Genomic DNA, 21575 nt, shown 5'->3' on the forward strand with positions numbered 1-21575 from the left:
ACCATGGAATACTACTCAGCCATAAAAAAGATGAAATCTTGCTATTTGCAACGACATGGATGGACTTTGAGGGTAATATGCTAAGCAAAATGAGTCAGACAGAGGAAGACAATCACCGTATGGCTTCACTCATATGTAGAAGATAAACAAACAAACAAACACATAGATACAGAGAACAGATTGGTGGTTACCAGAAGGGAAGGGAAGGGGGGAGGGAGACAGAGGTAAAGGGGCACATGTGTATGGTGACAAATGGCAACTAGACTATTGGTGATAAACACAATGTAGTCTATACAGAAGTCAAAATATAATGATGTACACCTGAAATTTATATAATGTTATAAACCAATGTGACCTCAATAAAAAATTTTTTTAAAAAGAGAAGGTGAGAACATAGATGTAGAATTAATAGAATTATTAGAATACTAGGGAATTTTTAGAATTAGTAAGTGAATTTAAAAAGTCCTTGAGCTACAAGGTCAATATATAAATATTGACTGTATTTCTTTATACAAACATTATAGAAAATAAAATTTAAATTTTATTTTACAATTTACAATTACATAAACTGGATCAAAGATTTAGGAATAAATACAAAAAAGATGTGCGATACCTCCAAATTGAAAACTAAAAATCACAACAGGAGATTTTAAAGAACATCTATAAAAATAGAGGGAATATACAATGTTCATGAATAGAGCACTCAATATTGTGAAGGGTCAATTCTCCCCAAACCGATCTATAGATTCAACACAACCAGAAGGATGTCAAATCTCATAAAGATGTTTCTTGGAGAAATTGACAAGCTGATTCTAAGTGTTATAAGGAAATGCAAAGGGACAAGAATAGCCAAGCCACTTTATTGAAGAACAGAGTTGGAGAATATTGAGACTTATTATACAATTACATTAATTAATACAAGTTTGGACAAATAGATCGATAGAACAGAATGGAAATTTCTAAAACAAATCCATACATAGGCATCACCTGGTTGTCACAAAGGTTACACTGCAGTGCAGTGGGGAGAGGAGGGTCTTTTCAATAAATGGTGTTAGATCCCCTACTTTACACTATTCACAAAACCCAATTCCAGGTAGGTTAGTGCTTTAAATGTGAGTGGAAAGCCATCAAAGCTTCTAGGAGACAGCATAGGAGAATATCTTCATGATTTTAGGGTAGACAAAGGTTTCTTCAGTGGAATACGAAAAGCATGAATAGTTACGGAAAAGATTGATAAGTTGGAATTCATTCAAGCCAAGAATTTTTAGCATGACTAGTTATGGAAAAGATTGATAAGTTGGAATTCATTCAAGTCAAGAATTTTTAGCAAAGAGCCCTTCTCTAATCTTCCCTCCTAATTAAAAGAAAAAGAAGAAATAAAAATTAAAAACTTTTAGTCATCAAAACTCTATTAAAGATATGAAAAAGTACTCACAGAGTGAGAGAAAATATTTGCAAAACATTTATTAACAATATAAAGAACTTGCACAAATCAAGTAAAAAAGATAGACATCTCAATAGAAAAATGGGCACTTTATGTAAAAGGATATGAAATATGCTCAACATCAGGGAAATGCAAATTAATCATCAGGGAAATGCAAATTAAAAGCACAAAAAGAACCCAAACTCTATGACCCAGTAATTCTACCACTAGGCATAAATCTTCCTAGTATCCCCCCACATACTTTCCAGTTTCTAGGAGCCCCTTTTCTCAGTTCCTCTGGCCACAGAAACCGATCTCCCTGTGACTTGGGCTGCCTTCTAAGCAAAGCAGTGAGAGAAAAGAGAGAGGAAAGAACAGGATCCTCCCACCCTCTGGTCCTCTGGCTAAAAAGACGGACATTCTCTCAGGGCAGGACTGGAGGAGAGAGAAAACAAAAGCAAAAACAACACAGGGATCTCCCTCCACAGCAGAATGGAAGAAGTATGGAAAATGGAATGCATAGAAAGTGATTAGGTGGTATACAATTAGAGCACAAACCAGGACAAAAATAAAATTTATAATTGAACATTGAATTTTTTGTTGCTTCCTGACAGACCAAAAAAAGGGGGGGGGTATGATTGTATTGAATGGAATCTTTGGACTCTTTGACTCTATCTAAAGTTTTTGTTAAATTTTCCCATTTTAAGAATTGTCATCTTTATCCTCCAGCAATGGTTTCTGAGCTGGCAGCCAGAATATCCTCTAAGCTATCCCCTTCCGGTCAGCACTGGACCCAGGCACACAGGGGAAGTTGGAAACAGATTCACAGGCAGGTCCAAGGGTCAAAGAAGGAGAGAAGGGGCCAGTCATGTGTTCTTTATTCTGTTCATTCATTCCACACATTCTTATCAAGTGACCCGTATATGCCTGGGACTAAACTACTGACTGAAGTGCACACGTATTGCCATATTACTTCCTTCAATTCACACACCCTTTGCTCCTAGCCCTGGAGTGAGGGCTGACCTTGTAGCCCTTGCCTGAGTGTCCTAGGACCATGGAGCCGAGGACTTGACATTGGGACCTGAACAGCAAACATGTCAGTGTAGGCAGCAAGGGAAAGGGTCATATTTGGAACCATCTTCAGGGGGAACTAGCCACTTAGCTGTGTGACACCAGGTGAGGCACTTCAACTCTCTGAATCTCATTTTTTGTGTCCACAAAATGGTGTAAACACAGCGACTTCATCAAAGGGTTATAGTGGGAGTAAATGATGTGAAGTGTATGTCTGACACAGAGTCAAATCTTTACTCAACAAAAGCGATGCTTTCTGGTTCCCTCTCTCCCTCTTCTCCCAGTCTCCTGTCCGCTTGGGCAGTCTCCCTCCCAGGACCTCAGAGCCACCCCCGGAGACTAAGAAGGGGCAGGAGGAAATGCCCTTCTCCCGGAGGAGGGGGAGCTCTCCTCCACCTCCACGGGCTGAGGGCCAGGAGATGGGAAAGCAGGCAGCTGGTTCCCGGCCTCTTCAGCCCTGTCATGTGAGGACTTCGTGAGCTTTACAAACAAGGAAGAAATGTTATAAATGTGTATGTACCTCAAAAGCTCTAAGGCAGTGCTCCTCAAACTTTAAATTTCACTCAGATTGCTTGGGACCTTGTACAATGTAGGTTCTGATTCAGTCGGTCTAGGGTGCGGCCTGGGATTCTGCATTTTTGCCAGGTGGTGTGGATGCTGCTAGACCATCGACTACAATCCAAAATGACTCTTCCCACCTAGAGCATGCAGACTCAGGCTTCCGCACACCCAGCAGCTGCCCGCGTCCCTCATGGGCCGGCCCCTCCCACTCTGCCCTCTCCTGCTCACCCCTCCAGAAGGAAAGCTCTGAGGATGGTCCCTTCTCTCTCCAGACCTGGCCCAGCCACCTTGGCCCCCGTCACAGTTGGTTCTTTCCCTGACTGAGCTGTGCACGTGGTGGAGGGAGAGGGCCTCACCCCCAAGAAGGCCCTACAACAGCCTCTGCTAGACCTAGGCTGAGAGCACTGGCAGCTGAGCCTTGGGCGCTGTGTCACGGAGCTGCCCTCTTGGCCTCTGGCCCCTGCAGAGAGACAGTGGGAGCTGGGCCTCCAGGAAGCTGCACTTTGCTTTGCAATTTTGGAGAGTCCCCTTAACCCCTTGATTTTTTAGTTTTTCAGGCTCTATCACTTATTGACTGTGTGACTTCAGGCTGTTACCCCACCATTCTGAACTTGAGGGTCCTCATTTGTAAAAATAGGACACCCAAGTTCACAGTGGCACTATTCAGAATATCCAAGAGGTGGAAGCAACTCAAGTGTAATAAATTTTATGTTAGGTTTTTTTAAAAAAAAATTTTTTAACCACAATTTTTTAAAAAAGGAATAAAACTATGGCCCTTATGGGGTTTTTGTGAGAGACTTCAGTTAGATTCTGGGCAGGACCACCAAGGCACAGGGGTCAAGAAAAATGAGTTTGATTCTTCCGCAAATAGAAAACTTGGTCACTTACTCCCTCTGCAGAATCCTACTGTCTCTCATTTCCCTAAGAGGGAATTCCACAATTCCACATCCGTTCCACAATCACAAATTGGATACCACTCTGTGCTGGGAAGTTTGAGAGACAATGATGGATAGAGCATGTGTAGGTTCTCAACAAGCATTGGGGAGCAGACGGGTTTGGTTACTTCCCCCATGTTGGGTGGGGAGCCTATTGCTTGGAGGGTCACTTCTGGCACTGAGAGGAATCCAAGAGAGGGTCCCCCGGGCAAAGACCAGCCTCCACCCACCCCAGCTATGGAAATTCCTTCTTGGGTTTCCTGGGAAATGGGGCCCCATCTCTCATTCTTACCTCTGAGGGCCCTGCCAAGTGCTCCCTGAACTCCCTCTGAAGGAAGACTTGCTTGAGCCATTGCCCAGTGAGGAATAAAACCAAGCTGTCAGTCAGGCAGGAATTGCACCCTGGAAGGTAGAGGAAAGTTGTGAGAAAACAGTTTTCTTTTTCATCTGTGCGTCCAGCTATATTATGTGAAATGCTTTCCTCTGGAAAGCAAATCTTAAAACAGCCATCTTATAGAAATGAGCACTTAACAGCATTATTTCATTTTCTGCTATTTGGTTGTTAATTATAATAATGATGATGTAAATTAAATGAAATTGTTAAAAGTGGAGTATAGTGGATTCTACCATTCCACACGTATGTTTAATTCATTACTACAAACGTTTGTCCATATTAAAATTAACACTGTAACTATGAAAAAAATATTGTCATCAAAATAGCATATCACTGGAGCTCTTTAGTTTAATTCATCCAATGAGGTTCACAACAAAAATTCCCGTATAACACACACATAGTCCCTCTCAACCTATCACTGCTGTTCTGCTCCCCCCACCCCATAGGCATAAAAGCAGGCACCAACCATCTCCCAGATCTGCTCTCTACTTTTCCTCCCCTCTCTCTTTCCTGCAATAGCATCAGGTTTGCTATTTTCCCCCCTTCTCTTCACTCCTACTGACAGCCTCATTCTCAGAACTTCTTTGTAGATATGGAAAAAAAACACAAAATAGTCATCTGGTAGGTGCTTGTATATCTCATTTCAAATTCTGAGACATGAAATTCCCTGTGTGCACCAGCCCCACTTTTAAATGGAAAACGGACCACTGACCATTAGACCAAGCACCAAGGAATGAAGGCAATTTAAATCAGTTGCCAAGGACTAAAACTGTCACCACTCTGTAGCCTGGGCCTTATACACCCATTATCCTTGCCAAGATGACAAGTGAGTTGATGCATAAGTAGTGTAGAGGCTGAACCACAGCCAAACATCCAAGTGACATACTTAGGAGAAGCTCCAAAACCACTAACCAGCTCCAACTCGAAGAAGCATGTAAACCGACTCGCAGGTGACACCGGCTGAAGCAACATGCCAAGACTTAAGGAGTGTGTGCTTTGAAATCGGGCAGACCTGGGCTTGATGGAATTTTGCTACTCACTAGCTGTGTGAAGATGGACAAGTTACTTAACTTTTCTGAGCATAAATTTCTTTAAATGTAAAATCGAGATAATATTTGCATCTGTGTTTGTGTGTAAAGTGCTTAGCATACTTCCTGACACGGGGTAGATGCTGAATAAACCCAACACAAGGTAGGTACTCAAGCCCTGGGAGCTACTGCTGATGCCGTGTAGGATGAGAGTAGTAAGGATGCTTCCAAGGAAGGTGATTCAGAAGTAGGGGAAAGATGAATGTAGAAGCATCTAATCTTTTCTGGAAATTTGCTTCCTTGGATATTCCTCCTACTCCAAAGGGTAGGGCATGGCATCCTCCAAGGCCTTGAACATCCTCCTTGGAATACCCTTTCTGACACTCCTTAGCCACCGCTATTACATTTTAAACAGCCATATTGATTTTTTCCTTCCCTTTACCAGCAAAATCCTCCAGGCTCTGTTGACAGAGCAAAGCACATGCTCTGCTTCTTTCAAGCTCTCCTCAAATGCAGTCACTGCATCAGCTCTTTATGCCTGGGTTTGTGGAGAAAGTAACTGGAGAACGCTGCAGGCCCTTTGCAGATTGTCTGTCCATTCCTGGGCATGTGGGCAAATCAGAGTCGCGCAAGTCAGGGAGAGTTGGAATTGACTCAGGGTCAGGACTTGCGGAGATGTATTAAACTCCTTTTTTTTTTTCATGATAGAGAAAGGGAATCAGATGAAATTCAAGAGCTCTGGTTCACTTGTCTTTTCCTTCCAGGCATGCGTTGTGTTTCACACACTCACTCCGGCGGCTGCTGCCAGCTCTTGCTGAGACTACGCCCAGGATGCTAGATGCCGACTCCTCACCTTCAGTGCTTGTGACTTAGCTAAGGCCCAGATATATAAAAGGTGGCAACATGGCCCAGTGACATATTGTGAGGACAGACCCTGGTGGGGGTCTAGAAACATCTGTCCATTTGGTAATGTCCCCTGGGAGTGATGGAGAGAAAGAGGCCACACTCTAGTGTTCTCACAGCCTCAGAGGATTCTCTCCAGAGCCTCTGTGGCCAGCAGCTCCTGGGCAGACAGGCGTGGCAGCAATTCAATTCCCTGAGACAGGGGAGGGGAGGCAGGGAATGGGACGACATGGGAAATCAAGGTGCATGGAAGGGAGATCCTTTGCTGGCCTTTCCTTGTCAGAATAGAGAGATTAGGAGAATCTTGGAGGCAGCCTCTTCCTTATACTGTGAGAACTACCACAAGCTCTAAGTCCCCCTCTCTCCCTTTTTCCCCTGCCTTTTTCTTTTTTCCTTCCTCTCTTCCTTCCTTCCTTCTTTCCTCCCTCCCTCCCTTCCTCCCCCCTCCCTCGTACCTTCCATCTCTCCCTTCCTCCCACCCTCTCTCCCTCCCTTCCATTCACAAACATTTTTTCAGCATGTCCCGTGTTCTAGGCACTGCCTTGGGTGTTGGGGATCCAATGGTGCACAAGACAGAATCCTTAACTCTCAATCTAGTGGTGGAGAAGACAAGAAACAACCATTTCTCTCTTGGGAGTTAAGTGCTGTCACAGAGGCCAGGGCACCCAGGGTGCTGTGGGAGTAGTAGACAGACACCTGGTGAGCTACTGGTGGAGGGAGAAAGTGCATGGAATTAGAGAAGACTTCTCGAACGGGATAAAGTCTTAAAGTACAAATAAATATTAGCCAAGCAGAAAAGATGGCTGAATTCAGGGTGCTCCCGGCAGTAAACTTTTTCTCCAAATGCTTTCTCAGTTTAGACCTTCCAGAGCTAAGAATAGCATCTCACTTTTGAAGATCCCAAAGTTTTGTCTAAATTTTATAAACTGAAAGGATGGCTCAGAGCCATGCAAGGCTAATCAAGGCAAAAATATATATAATGAGTAGGCACTGGTATTCTAAAACAATTAATTAGACCAATGTAAATCTCTGGGCATTCAAAATGTTTTGCCTGAAGATTACTATTAAATACCTGTGGGTAAAATCATTAATTCAACAAATATTTGTTAAGGGTAATTTCCTTCCAGGTCCTATTCTAGGTGATGGGGATAGGGTAGGGAATGAAATGAACAACTTCTCTCCCCTAAAAGACATTATATTTTAGTAGGGGAAGATAGAAAATAAACAACTTTTTCTCTTCCTCTTTCTATCTGTATCTCTCTATATCTCTTTTTCTGTCTATATCTACAGATATATAAATACTTCACAACACACACATAGTTAATAGGGATAGTTCATATGAAAAAGAGCAATTCTAAATTTGTACTGTCCAGTATGGCAGCCACTGGTCATGTGTGACAATTTAAATATACATTTAAATTAATTAAAATAAAATAAAAAATTCAATTCCTCAGTCTCACTAGCTTTGTCAGCTGCTCAATAGCCATATGTGGCCAGTGGCTATCATATTGGACAGTGCAGATATAGAACATTTCTAACATCACAGAAAGTTCTACTGAATGACACTGCTCCAGCTTACCTGTTTGCATGGCCAACTCATTCTCCTTTAATATTAAGGCTCTTCAATAGTGTTGGTCAAGGTTCTCCAGAGAAACAGAACCAATAGGCTGTACATTTATATAAAGAGATTTATTATAAGGAATTGGCTCAGGCAATTATGGAACCTGTGAAGTCCCAAGATCTGCAGGGTGAATCATCAAGCTGGAGACCCATCAAGCAAGAGAGCCAATGGTATATTTCAAGCATGAGTCTGAAGGCCCGAGAACCAGGAGAATCATCCAAAGGCTGACAGGCCTGAAGCCCAGGAAGAAGTTTCTTTTTGAGACCAAAGGTGGAAAAAAGCTGATGTCCCAGTTTGAAGGCAGTCAGGCAGGAGGAATTCTCTCTTATGAGGGGAGAGTAAGCCTTTATGTTCTATTCAGGTTTTCAACTGATTGGATGAGGCCCACCCACATTATGGAGGGCAATCTGCTTTACTCAGTCTATGGATTTAAACATTAATCTCATCCAAAAACACTCTCACAGAAACATCCAGAATAACGTTTGACCAAATATCTGGGCACCCATTGCCTAGTCAAGTTAACACGTAAAATTAACCATCACACCAACATTAATTCATGTTAATACTAGTGACTGTGACATTCTGAAGCACTGTCAAGCCACACCCAAGCAGTCTGGCTACCAAAATATCAACTCTGAGTTCATTTCATTTCCAAGGAAATAAATCCTAAAGCTAGAGGGAAGAAGCAGCTTCCACTTGAACTCTATCAAATGAAATTTTAGAACATTCTTTGAGGTAATATAGAGCATGGCATACTTAAAGAGCTTGGATTTATGGTGACACAACATGGGTTCAAATCTCAGCCCTGACACTTGCTAACCGTATCACTTTGAGCAAGTGACTTAACATCTCCGAGTCTTGGGTTTCTCACCTGTAAAACAGGATGACAACACCTCCCTCACTATCATGTAAAAAATAAAGGAGGTAATGCAAAAGAGTGTCTGTCTGAAAGATGGTGGACCATGCCAACACGTCTATAATGTGACTTTGAAATGGGACACCTTTTCACTGTGAGACCAGAATAGGATAGGATAGGATGTGTTAGGATAGGATAGAAGAGGATAGCATAGGATGTGTTCTTTTCATCTTAATTTACTCCCAGCATACCTGCTACATGGTAGACACTGAAAAAATAGTGAATGAATGAATGTATACATGAATTTTCGCCCAACCAATTGTGAGCTTTAAAAGTCAGATACCAAATTTTGTCTTTCTACGTTTAATACAATGCTGTGTTCACATATTAAGCTTTCGAAAATGTTTTATGATAGATTGTCAATGTTTGAAATTCAAAAAAGAAGAGTTTGTTCATAAGAAATTCAAGTCTTGGAGATTAACTAGTTTATAAAAATGTGAAACTATTAGACATTCATTTTTTTTGTGTTTTCCCTCTTAGTGTGTCAGAGATTAAAATCACATTTAATAGCTTTTTGTTACGTTCACACCATCGAGCCACATTTTCAGTTCAATAATTCACCCACTACAGAAGTCATTATATCTCACTTGGGGGAAGAGAATAATTCTGTTTCACTCAAAGAGGGCACGTTGGCCTGTTTTACTCCCTCCAATGTCACCTACAAAATAATTTCTGATTTTCAACTTTTCAGTTTAATGTGACCTTTCTCTGTAATGAATAAAAATGTGCTCATCAACTAATCTCGGTGAATTTTTCTGTGAAAATGAATGCCTTGACTCTGTGAAGAGACTTTCTCATTATATTAACAAAAGCAAAAGGGCTGAGTCACCAGTGGCTTATGATTCATTAATTTAACAGGACAGTGAGTGGGTTGGGCCCTGACTGGAGATTGGAAGTTTGGCAAAGGAACCAGGTAGATGAATGCTTCTTGAGTTGCCAATATAAAACAAGGGAGCAAGTCTATGAACAGGAACAGAGAAGGGAGGCTCTGCTGGTTAAGGAGGTAGTTGGACTTCCAGAGAGTGGCCATTGAAGGCGAGAGGGCTTCCATGGGGATGACCTAGAGGCTAAGGAGGAGACATGTAAAGTTCTACAGAGTCAGCAAAGATGTGATTCAGTCACATGTGGGCTTGTGTGTGAAGTTTGGAAATCAAAGCAGCTCTAGCCCTGGGGAAAGTTTGCAATGGTATAACAAAACAGTCCTTTTCAACAAAGTGCCTAGTAAAAATGAAAATACTCACTCCTAGGGGACTGAAAGGCAAGAAATACAATCGAGTTCAAGAAAATTATAGGGACAAGAAACATTTAGAAAGCACCTACTGTATGGGGCACCGCATGTATTGTTCTATCTTCAAGACTCTTGAGGATTATGGGGAAGCGTATGTGTTGGGCAGGATATGATACTGCTCTGTTTAATGATGGTGCTCAGGAAAGTGCCATATTACTGTACAAACAGGGGTCCCATTTCCGAGCAGACGGTGATTCTGCCTGTCATCTTCCACACACAGCTAGTAGGAATGCAAATGGGCACAGCTTTCTTGGAGCAAAATTCAGCAATATTATGCAAATTTGCCTTTGGTGTCTACAGAATGTGAATATGCATAAAAATATAGCAACAAGGGTGTCCTTTATGATGCTAATAATAACATAGAAGTGACTTGATTACATAATAAGACATTAAATAATTTAAGTCTAGAAAGTGTAATAAATATAATGAAAGAGTATTCAACCATTTAAATTGGTTTTGTAAAAGAAAAATTAAAGATGTGGAGAAAGAATGTTTGCAATACATAGTTGCATAAAAAAATTACAAAACTGTGGATAGTATTTTACAATAAATACTAATACAATAATATCCTATTATTATAGGATAATACAGTGAGTATTATACAATACAGCACATTGAGCAGTTTCCTGATCATCTATCTAATTCTAAAGCCTATGAGTTTTTTTTTCTTATATCAGATAAAATTTCTATTGAATTCCTTAAGTCTCAGCTCAAATGTTACCTCCTTTATGGAGATTTTATGGACTCTTTTCCCTGGCTGGGATTTCTCTCTTCCTCCTCCAAATCCCAGGGCACTGTATTTTGACCGCCTTTGTGGAATGTCCATCCTCCAAATTGTATTATATCTTAATTCTTCTACTAGGCTGTAAACTCTTAGAGAACTTACAGAATTTATCTCTTGAGTCCCATTAAATAAACAAAGATACATGTTCTTTCAAAGTATGAGAGCTCTCCTTCTCTCCTGGCTCCTGTCCTGTTGAATATAAACTACTTAATTCTGCCTAGCCTTCAAGAAAAACTTTGCATCTCAGCTGCTGCCTTTTTCTTGGCCTCATAGCCAACCCTCTGAACAGAGTAGCCTGTACCTACTGTCTCCTTTTCAGGGCACGTTGATTCTTCCTCTCACTGCACCTGGCCTTTGCTCCCAGTGATGCCGCCTTTGTGCCAGGTACTTCCGTAGAGTTTGCACCTGCTTCTTAAATTTATGCACGTTGCTTGATTTCTAGCCTTTTTGACTCATTTTAGGAATGACTGGTTTATATAGCATGGAGCTCAGTTTTGCTTTGTGAGTCAATCCTCAAATTGTGTTCTTTTAGTACATGATTACGGTTATTAGATTTTTTAAATAGGAATTGATTTGTTTGGTCTTTCCTAACTCTGTCATGTGACTTTATGTTATATTTACTTGATGTATTATGTCATATTTCTTTGTGGTTCATTTTCTCTGCTATTTGTCTTTTGTATTCTTTTTGGTATTTAGAAAAGTTTGCATTTTTGTTCTAGTCATTGCCTTTATATGAATGCCTTTTATAATATTTTTAGGTCCCTTTCCTTACTTAGACTTCCACTAAATGGTTTGTTCAGCTCTAAATTACATCCTTTTATTCTTGTCTGTTACTCATGTGGAAGTCAATTGAATTATTTTGTTTTCCCCTTTCTTACTCCCTTCTTCCCCTATTTTTAAGATGTTCTCCTGGAGTTTCTGTTATTTTTAAAGAATAATAGGATTTATCTTGAATATAACCATTTTGGATCCATTTTAAATATTTAGATTTAGGCTTTCTTTTATTTTAGAAAATATTTTTTAGATTATAATTTGATATATTAATTTTTTTTAAGTTTAAAAGATTCTTTAAAGACTCCAATCATACGTATGTTTGTATTTTCTTGTCTGTCTGTCTGTTTTCTATCTCTATTACTTTCTCTTTCACTTATTTTGCCTCTTTCTTTATTTTGCTTTTGGTCCTTTGTCTGTTATTATTCCTCTCCTCAATGCTCCTCGTTATATTTTTGGTCAAATCTATTCTCTCTTGTGCACCTTATAATTTAGTTCATTTCTAAGATGATTTTGCATTTTTTTTTCCTGCAGTTTCTTTCTTGAATTTGGTCAACTCCCATTTCACATTTCCTGTCTTTTGTTTACTTCTATCTTAAGTTTTAAAATTTATGATTCAAGATGATTTTTCATAATTGCAAATGCTTGTTTATTAATATTTACCCTAAGTTAGAATGTCACATAGTTGTTTTCCTTTGCTTCCTGGCTGGTTTGTAGGGAAAAAATATTATTAGGTGAAACGTTTTATTCCCATTTAAAAATTTTCCTCTTAGCGTAGCTCTATATGGATGTGGCCTGCCATTTTCTGTTCATTTTTTAAGTGCTTTTATTTTTCTGGACCAGAGATAACATACCGGTCTAAGGAGTTTGGATGGCTCATTGGTTTTCTTAGTTCAAGACCACCTCTTTGTTTATATGCTGAGGGGCAGTTCTTTAAGGAGTGGCCCCTTGGGGGAGGGAGTAGGAGGGATTAGTTAGCTTCCTAATTTTATGAGCCTTTTGTTTCTTTCTGACTCTTAATTTCCACTTCTTGCTTTCTTTCCATTTACCACGAAGATTCCAAGAGATATCGTCCCTTCCAGTTGCCTCCCTATCCCCCAGAAGCAGTGTTTTCCATTTCGATCCTGTGAACTTTCACATCTCTTCCTTTTAGTTTCTCCATAGCCAACTCAATCCTGTCCATAGCCAGTGCTCTGGTTCACCGGGTTTTAGATCTGTCCTCATTTTTCTCCACTTAGGGTGGGACCATCTCTTTCTGGTGTGCTTTCATTTGTATTTCATCACAGCGAGGCTCCTCCTGTCCTCTTCTTTCCCATGCAGTCTCTGCCCATGCTCCATTTGGGTGTGAGTTCTGGTGCTGGCTCTGGCTTCGCTGTTTTGAATATTTATTCCCCTACTTACAGAAAAGTTGATGATGTCCGTAGTCTCTGTCTCCTAGTTATGCTATAGCATGGCTTAAATGTGGTTTTCTTTGCTTTCTTTAATGGTCTGTATGTTTTCTGGAGGATGTATGAATAGATTCTAATTTAGATGGTGCCATTACCCCACAAAAACGTGGAAGCTCTATTCATATCATTTTTGAAGACATCAACATGTTTCAGAGAATCCCAAGTGTAAATCAGATACAAAGTTGAGCTCTGGCATAAACTTGGGAGTATGGTGTGATGGGGGCCTCAGAACCTTGTCTGCTCAGGCTTTTCTCTATTCTTTGGATGGCCCTCGAAGGAGATCAGTGGAATCCTTCCAGAGAGCAGTATGAAGATCCTTGGACTTGATATTTACTATCCCTCCAAGCCTTGATATTCTATGATTACATGAACCAGGAGCTTGCCATTAATGCCTAATTAACAGGAAGATTCAGTTAACTGGAATAGTATCACATGCAGCTTTGTCAATTGACATTTCTTGGGTTTTTCTCTTTTTCTTTGTACTCTGGATTGTCTGGTAAGAAATCGTGAAGACTTAAGAAGCAGTGGGGTACAGAGATGAACTTGTTACTGTGTATTGTGAACTCCTACAAGTGTGCTAAGCCAAATCCCTAATTGTCATGGATAATTGTCATTCTGCTAGAAAAACTCCCTTTCCTGAGACAGAACTTTATAATGCTTTCTCTTCAGAATCATTATTTTCTGAAGCTTCTGTGCTAGACTTGCTAAAAATGGCTCCATAACATTCTCTCCTGCTTCTTGCTAATTGGCTGCCATAAGCTTCTGTCTACATTACTAAATTTTGAATTCTCTTCTGAGTGTCTGGTCTGATGCTCTTTACACAACAGTAAGAAAACTTTTCTAAACGTGGTGCTTCTTAGCATGAATATAATGCTTTCACTTTTCTTCCCTAAATTCTCAAACCCATTAACTCATCAGACCCATTCTTCTTGAGCTAAGCAGGGCAGACATTCTCAAAAGTGTTTTGTTTTTCACAAGATATAACTAAGGCCGTGAGAAGTGAAGTGACTTGTCAAAGGTCTAGTTGAGAAAACTAGATTTATAATTCATGTTTCCTCATCCTCAGACAAATGCACACTGTCCACTAGATTTCCTCAAATCTGTAATTAACGTAGATTAAATTAACACACATTTCATTATTAACCAATGGTAATAGCAATGTACTAGTGACTATTAGGGATTATAGTTGCCTTAATTGTGGGGGAGGGTCCTTTCCATCAAGCTCATATGTCTGTTTTAGTGGTTACTGATACTTTAGAATCACTGACCACATGAGTTGTGACCATCTAATTAGCTAAGATTCCTGACACATTTAGTGGGCTGATGAGGTAATTTGTAGGACCATGGGGGATGGGGAGCAGGAAGAAGAGGAACTAATTTAAAGATCTGGGATGCTTCGTGGTTCCTCCAAGGAATCTGGAAAATTAATCCCACCCTCTGGTCTGTAAAGGATAAGGGCAAATGACAGTGGTCAAATGGAGAGTGAGTGACCATGTTATTGTGACTCAGTTGGGGAAAAACCTGATTCCAAGTCTAAGAGATTATCTTTTTGTTTTTATTTCAGGACCTGGCATCAGGAAAGGGCACCCTGTCTCTGAACATCCTCTGGAAATGCTGGGAAAGCCAATCATGGTCTTCCACTCACAGAAGGTGTGGCAGAACACACTGTTGGCAACAAAAGGTTGTTCCACCCTAATGGGAACACACCTGACTGAGCACGTATAGGGTGCTGGAAAAGGAGAGACCAAGTGGGAATCGACACATTGGAACCATTTCACACTCATTGTCTCCTTTGAGCCTCACACTACTTCTGAGGTAGGTATAATTATAGCACCTTGTAGATAAGGAAAGTGGGGCTCAAAGAAGTTAAGAAAACTACCAAATGTAAGAAATCTGGAACTCAGAAGGGACCCAGGTTGTCTGAATGCAAAGCCTTAACTTAACCAACATGTTAAGGTGCCCTGGGATATGTCCCTTGATCAAAAGGACAGGTTCTTCACCATTTGAATGTTTCACCTGTTTAAACCTCACATCCTTCATCTGCAAGCAGGGATAATGCATATCTGCTTTACAGTAATAGCATGAGGATTGAATAAAGAACTTAGGGAAATGTCTGGCGTGCAATAATCTATCATTCTCCATTGATTGATTTTATTTGGCCATTGAGTTTTCGTATTATTAATTAAAAAACTATTTATTGAGCTATAGTATCAGCTATCACTTATTTGTTGATCACTTTCTGTGTGCTAGGCACATGTTTGGTAATTTGTATTTACTATTTTATGTAATCTTTACAATAACCCTACAATGTAGGTATTATTGTTATTTTCGTTTTACAGATGAGGAAACAGACTCAGAAAGACTAAGTGATGCAAGAAGGCCAAGTCTTTAAAAATTAATTTCCCAAAGCCATTTCACTAAAACAGCAATTTGCTTAATTTTTAAGGATTTTTTTAGAGTTTAGTTTTGCATCAGCACCATCCCTGCCCTTGCCCTGGTGTTTACATTCTCCCACCTCTTTGTTTCATCTAGGATTGGATGACATCTCCCTTAAGTACAAAATAGTGTTGTTTTACAGTATTCTGTGTGGCTTGCCCTGTACTTGCCCTGTACCTTGGGGGGAAATTATGCAGGGGGCTGCCTTACTCCAGTTTATTTGCCTGAGGGTTTATAGTGAATTGTTATTCAGTTAAAATATCAATGATTGATCAGCAGATAATTGGATGAGTTAATTAAAAACTATTTGTTTATGACAAATTGAATTTCGCCTACTTGACCCAGGACCAGGCTGGTGGCCAGCTTTTCATTATGTTGTTATTGTTGGTGATGTTTAACCAGATGGCAGGTGACTGACACGAAGTACTCTGAATCATGCGAGTGTTCAGTATGTTTGGAATTTAAAACAAAATTGATTCTTTTTGATCTTGGGGCTCTGTGTCCAGAGGGCAGGATGATCTCTGGGGAAGCCAGATTTCGCAGCTACCCAATCCTATGTTTATAAAAAAGCCAATAACACACATTCTTTATTTTTAGCTTGGACTGGTTTCTGGCAAAATCCACCTCTTGTAATAAAAAGAACAGGGCTGGTTCTGTTTTCCCCCTCCATTCTCTTGTCCAACTTACAAATGCTCAGCTCTTTCCCTCACCGGCCCCCACTTTTATGCATGTCAATTTCTGCTTCTTATATACCTCTTGACACAGTCCACTTTGATCTAACCTTCCACCACTACCCAAGAGAAGGCACCATTATCTCTTACCTAATCACTAAAACAACCTTCTAAAAGTTCTCCTATCTCCACCTCTTCCTCACCCCAATCCATTCTCCACACCACAAACAGAATGATCCACGTAAAATATAAAAGCCACCATGGTATCACTCTATAGGTACGACCCCACCATAAGATTCTTGTCACTTTAATAATAAAGTTCAAATGAAAATGTATGGCAGCCAAGTACTTCACAGTTGGGACCTAGCCTCTTCTCCACTGGATCCTCTCCTCCTACCAGTGTGAATCAAGGAAGTTCTCCAAACACAGCAACCTCCCCTCATGTCTAGGTCTTTGAATATGCTGTTCCCTCTGTTTGGAATGCTCTTCCCCTTTCTCTGTCTGACTTCCTCTTACTTATGCCCCCCCAAGTCCTTGCGGTGCAGTTTTACGTACTCACATAGCACTTCCATCAGAGCACTCGGCACCCTAGGCTGCAATTGACCATGATCCCTTTTATGCCTTCACTATAGGACTGTTAACTCATGAGGGGCAAGCACACAGGACAGGCCAAATAAATATTTAAGGACTGGGTGAAAAGTAAGTGATTTGCACTTTTTATCATGGAAGACTAAGTACTTTGGATGCTTCAACCCTCCCAGCTGAGGATAAGTAGAAAACTTGAACAAAGGAAAGAAAATCTTAAAGGCACCGAAGAAGTAGGAAGAGAGTGAAGAACGACTGGGCTCAGATCCAGGGGGCAGTGAAGGACTAAAGATATGAGCCCAACTCGTTTTGTGAGGCCACCATAACCTTAACATCAAAATCTGATACAGGTATTACAAGAAAGAAAACTTATAGGTAATTCTCATTCTTGAATAAAAATGAAAATAACCTAAATATTAGCAAACTGAGTCTAGCAATATTTTATATGGTAATACACAATGACCAAAATGGTTTTATTCCAGGAATGTATGGTTAATTTAACATTTGAAAATCAAACAATGAAATCTTCCACATTAACAGAATGAGGCAGAAAAATCACATGACCATTTTCAAGAGATGCAGAAACTTTTTTTTTTTTTTTGTGAGGAAGATTGGCCCTGAGCTAACATCTATTGTCAATCCTCCTCTTTTTGCCTGAGGAAGACTGGCCCTGGACTAACATCCATGCTAATTCTCCTCTATTTTGTATGTGGGTTGCCACAATAGCATGGCTTGATGAGTGGTATAGGTCCACGCCCAGGATCCAAACCTGCAAACCCTGGCCACTGAAGTGGAGTGCACCAGACTTAACCACTACGCCACTGGGACGGTCCCAGAGAAACATTTTCAATATAATTCGGTATCCATTCTTATAACAGCACTTTAAAAACTAAGAATAGAATGAAAATTCCTTAATCAGATAAAATATATCCACAAAATACCTTCAGCAAACAAAAACACTTGAGGGTCAAGTCATGAAAACTTTCTCACTGAGATCAGAAACAAGACAAGGATGCCCACTATCATCACTTTTATTCAACATTGCTTTGGAGGTCCTTGTCAGGGCTGTAGGGCAAGAAATAGAATTAAAAGTTATGGAGATTGGCTATGATTAAATAAAACTGATATTATTCACGAGTAATTTAATTGTTTATGTAAAAATGTCTAAGGCTAAGAATTCAAAATGCATGTAAGTTTTCTACTGCTGTGTAACAAATTACCACAAACCCAGCAGCTTAAAACCACCTATACTTATTAGCTCATAATTTCCATGGGTCAGCAGATCAGGCATAGCTCAACTGGCCCCCCTGCTCAGGTTCTCAGCAGGCTGCAATCCAGGTGTCAGCCAGGGCTGTGGTCTCATCTGAGGCTCAGAGTCTTCTTCCCTGCTCACACAGCAGAATTCATTTCCTTGCAGCTGTAAAATTCACGCCCATTTGTTTCTTCTCTGAGGCCAACAGGAGGATCTCTCTGAACTCAGACAGGGACCCTGTCCATCTTTCAAAGGATTCCCTTGATCACATCCACCCAGGTAGTCTTCCTTTTGATTAACTTAAAGTTGATTGATTTGGGACTTTAAGCATAGCTGCAAAATCCCTTCACAGCTGCACATTGATTTGTGTTTGAATAACTGGGGACCATAGTTCAGCTTAGCCAAGCTGACAAATGAAAAAGCCATCACTTTGGCACACTTACTGAATAAACATTAATAACAAAATATCAACTGTTTATCTGTATACCAGAAACCATTCATAATAACATAAAAATATAAAATACATATTAATAACTCTAACAAAAGATGGGCAGGAAGTCTGTGTAGAAAACAAGACATATTATTGAGATAAAGAAGACCTGGATAAACAAAGGAATAAATCATTTTCATGGAGTGGGAGACTCAATACTGTAAAAGTCTCAATTTTCTTAAAAACTGCTGTATAAACGCAATGCCATTCCAATAAAAATCCTAAAGATTTTGTGGAAAATAATAAGATGATTCTAAAATTTATGTGGAAATATAAAGGACCAAAAAATGACAAGACTGTCTTGAAAAAGTAAACAAGTCAGAAAAACTTGCTCTACAAGATGTTGACATTTATTATAAAGTGAACACAATGAGTCATTTATCCAAAAATGGACAAATAGACCAATGGAACAAAATAAATAGCCCAGAAACAAACCTACATATGTACAGACATTTGCTTTATGACAAAGTTGCCACTACAGAATAGTGGGAGAAATTATAATCTTTTCAAAAAATTGTTCTGGACAATATGAAACTTGACTTCTATATCATACTGTATCTAAAAATTAATTCCAGAATTATAACTAATTACAGAATTTTAGATCTAATTGTGAAACATGAATCAATAAACTTTTAGAAGAGAAGAAAAGAGAACTCTATGACGTCACAGATGGGAAAAAACTCTTAATATATAGAATATTAAAAGAACTTCTCACAATGTGTAGAAAAAGATTGATAAATTATACTACATTAAAATTGAAAACTCCTGTTCACCAAAAGACACCATTAAATAGGAAAAAATCAACTGTTTTTCTGTATTCCAGAAACCATTCATAATGACATAAAAATATGAAATACCTAATAGTAAATTTAACAAAAGATGAGCAAGAAGTCTTTGTAGAAAACAATACATTATTGTTGAGATAAATTAAAGAAAAACTTAAGATATATTAAAGATAAATGAGATTAAAGGAGATAAATTACATAAGAAATACAGAAGAAATTAATTTTAAAAATTAGAGAGGAAATTAAAGAAGATAAATTAAATAAGAAGATAAAAAAGAAAAGGGTATAAAGTCAAGCCACAGAGTAGGAGATTTTTGCAATACATAGAACTGACAATCTGCTCCTATCCAGCATATAAAAATAACTCTCACAAATCAATAATAAAAATATAGACAACCCAAAGAAAAATGGACAAGAGACTTGAACAGCTATCTCAGAAAAAAATATAAACAAATACCCAACAAGGAAATAAAAAAAAGTTCACCTTTATCAACAATCATGGAAGTATTTCTTAAAAACAATAAACATGCACCAAAACGGTGAAAAGTAAAAAGACTAACACTAGCAAGTGTTGGTGAGGATGTGGAGCAACAGGAATTCTCACTCACTTTGTAAAACTATTTGAAATTATATACAAAATTTAAAGATACACAAAACTTAGGACCCAGTAATTCTACTCCTCAGGATAAACCCCCACAGATATGCCCTGTGAATCAACAGATGTGAACACCGATGTCCATAACAACACTATTATTAGTAGACAAAAGCTGGGAACAGCCCAAATGTCCATTTATAGTAAAAGAGATGAATAATTTATGGTATATTCACTGACCTAAATATGGTAGAGCAATGGCATTGAATGAACAACAGCTATAGGCAACATGATGAATCTCATAAACACTGTATTGAACCAAAGAAGCTAGACACAAGAGGATACTTACATTCTATTTATTGATTTTTTTTTTCAAATAGAGAGACAGGCAAATTAAGCTATAGCATTTAGAGAGAATGCTTAGGTGGTCTAAGCATAAAAAGAAAAAGGAAGAAATGACCACATTAGTCAGTATAGAGGTTACCTTTGGGAAGGAGGGATGGGCGGGGACTGGAAGAGAGTACTAAGGAGCTTCTGGCATGTGGTAATGTTCTATTTCTTGACCTATGCAGTGCTTGCATAGGTATTTACTTCATGATAGAGCATTGCTCTGTATATCTTTGTTAGATTTCCTAATAGAAAACATTAAATAAAAATGTAAGTGAATGAATGAATGAATCGATGAATGAATGAATACAAGAAAACCCAAAGTTCTTGATAGTCCTGAGGATCTTTCTCTAACTCTTCCCTCTTCCGACAACTCTGGGGAGGAAGGTGAAGAAAGGTGTCCAGATAAGAGGTCCTTCCCTTCTCTCTTTTGGGGCTTCCCCTTCCACATGCCTTGATTTCCCACATCATCCCATTCCCTGCCTCCCCTCCTGTGTCTCAGGGTGTTGCATTGCTGCCATGCTGCTCTGTCCAGGAGCTGCTGACCACAGAGGCCCTGGGGAGAACACTCTGAGGGTATGAGGGCATTGGAGGGTGGCTTCTTTCTCTCCATCACTCCTAGAGGACATTATCCAATGGGCAGGTGTTTCTAGCAAACATGTGGAGGGAGGCATCAGGCCAGACCACCACGGTCGGTCCTCACAATATGTCACGGGTCATGTTGCCAACTTCTACATGTCTGAGCTCTGGCTGAGTTACTAGCACTGAAGGTGAGGAGTCAGAATCTAGTGTCCTGGGCATAGTCTTAGCAAGAGCTGGCAGTAGCCACCTGCCCTCATCAGCCAGAGCGAGTGTGCAAAACACAGTACATGTCTGAAGAGAAAAGGTGAGTGAACTGGACCTCTGAAATTTCATCCAACTCCCTTTCTTTACTACGAAAAAAAGAGCCTACACATCTCCCCAAGTCCTGACTCCAAGTCAATTCCAACTCTCCCTGACTTGCACGACTTTGATTTGCCCACATGGTCAGGAATGGACAGGTAATCTGCAAAGGGCTGCAGCATTCTCCAGTTGCTTTCTCCACAAACCCAGGCATAAAGGGCTGACATAGTGACTGCATTTGAAGAGAGCTTGAAAGAAGCAGAGAGTATGCTTTGCTCTGTCAACAGAACCTAGAGGATTTTTCTGATAAAGGGAAGGAAAAATCAATATGGCTGTTTAAAAATGTAGTGGT

The sequence above is a fragment of the Diceros bicornis genome, chromosome 2 (genome assembly GCF_020826845.1).
Source record: "Diceros bicornis minor isolate mBicDic1 chromosome 2, mDicBic1.mat.cur, whole genome shotgun sequence".
NCBI lineage: Eukaryota > Metazoa > Chordata > Mammalia > Perissodactyla > Rhinocerotidae > Diceros > Diceros bicornis.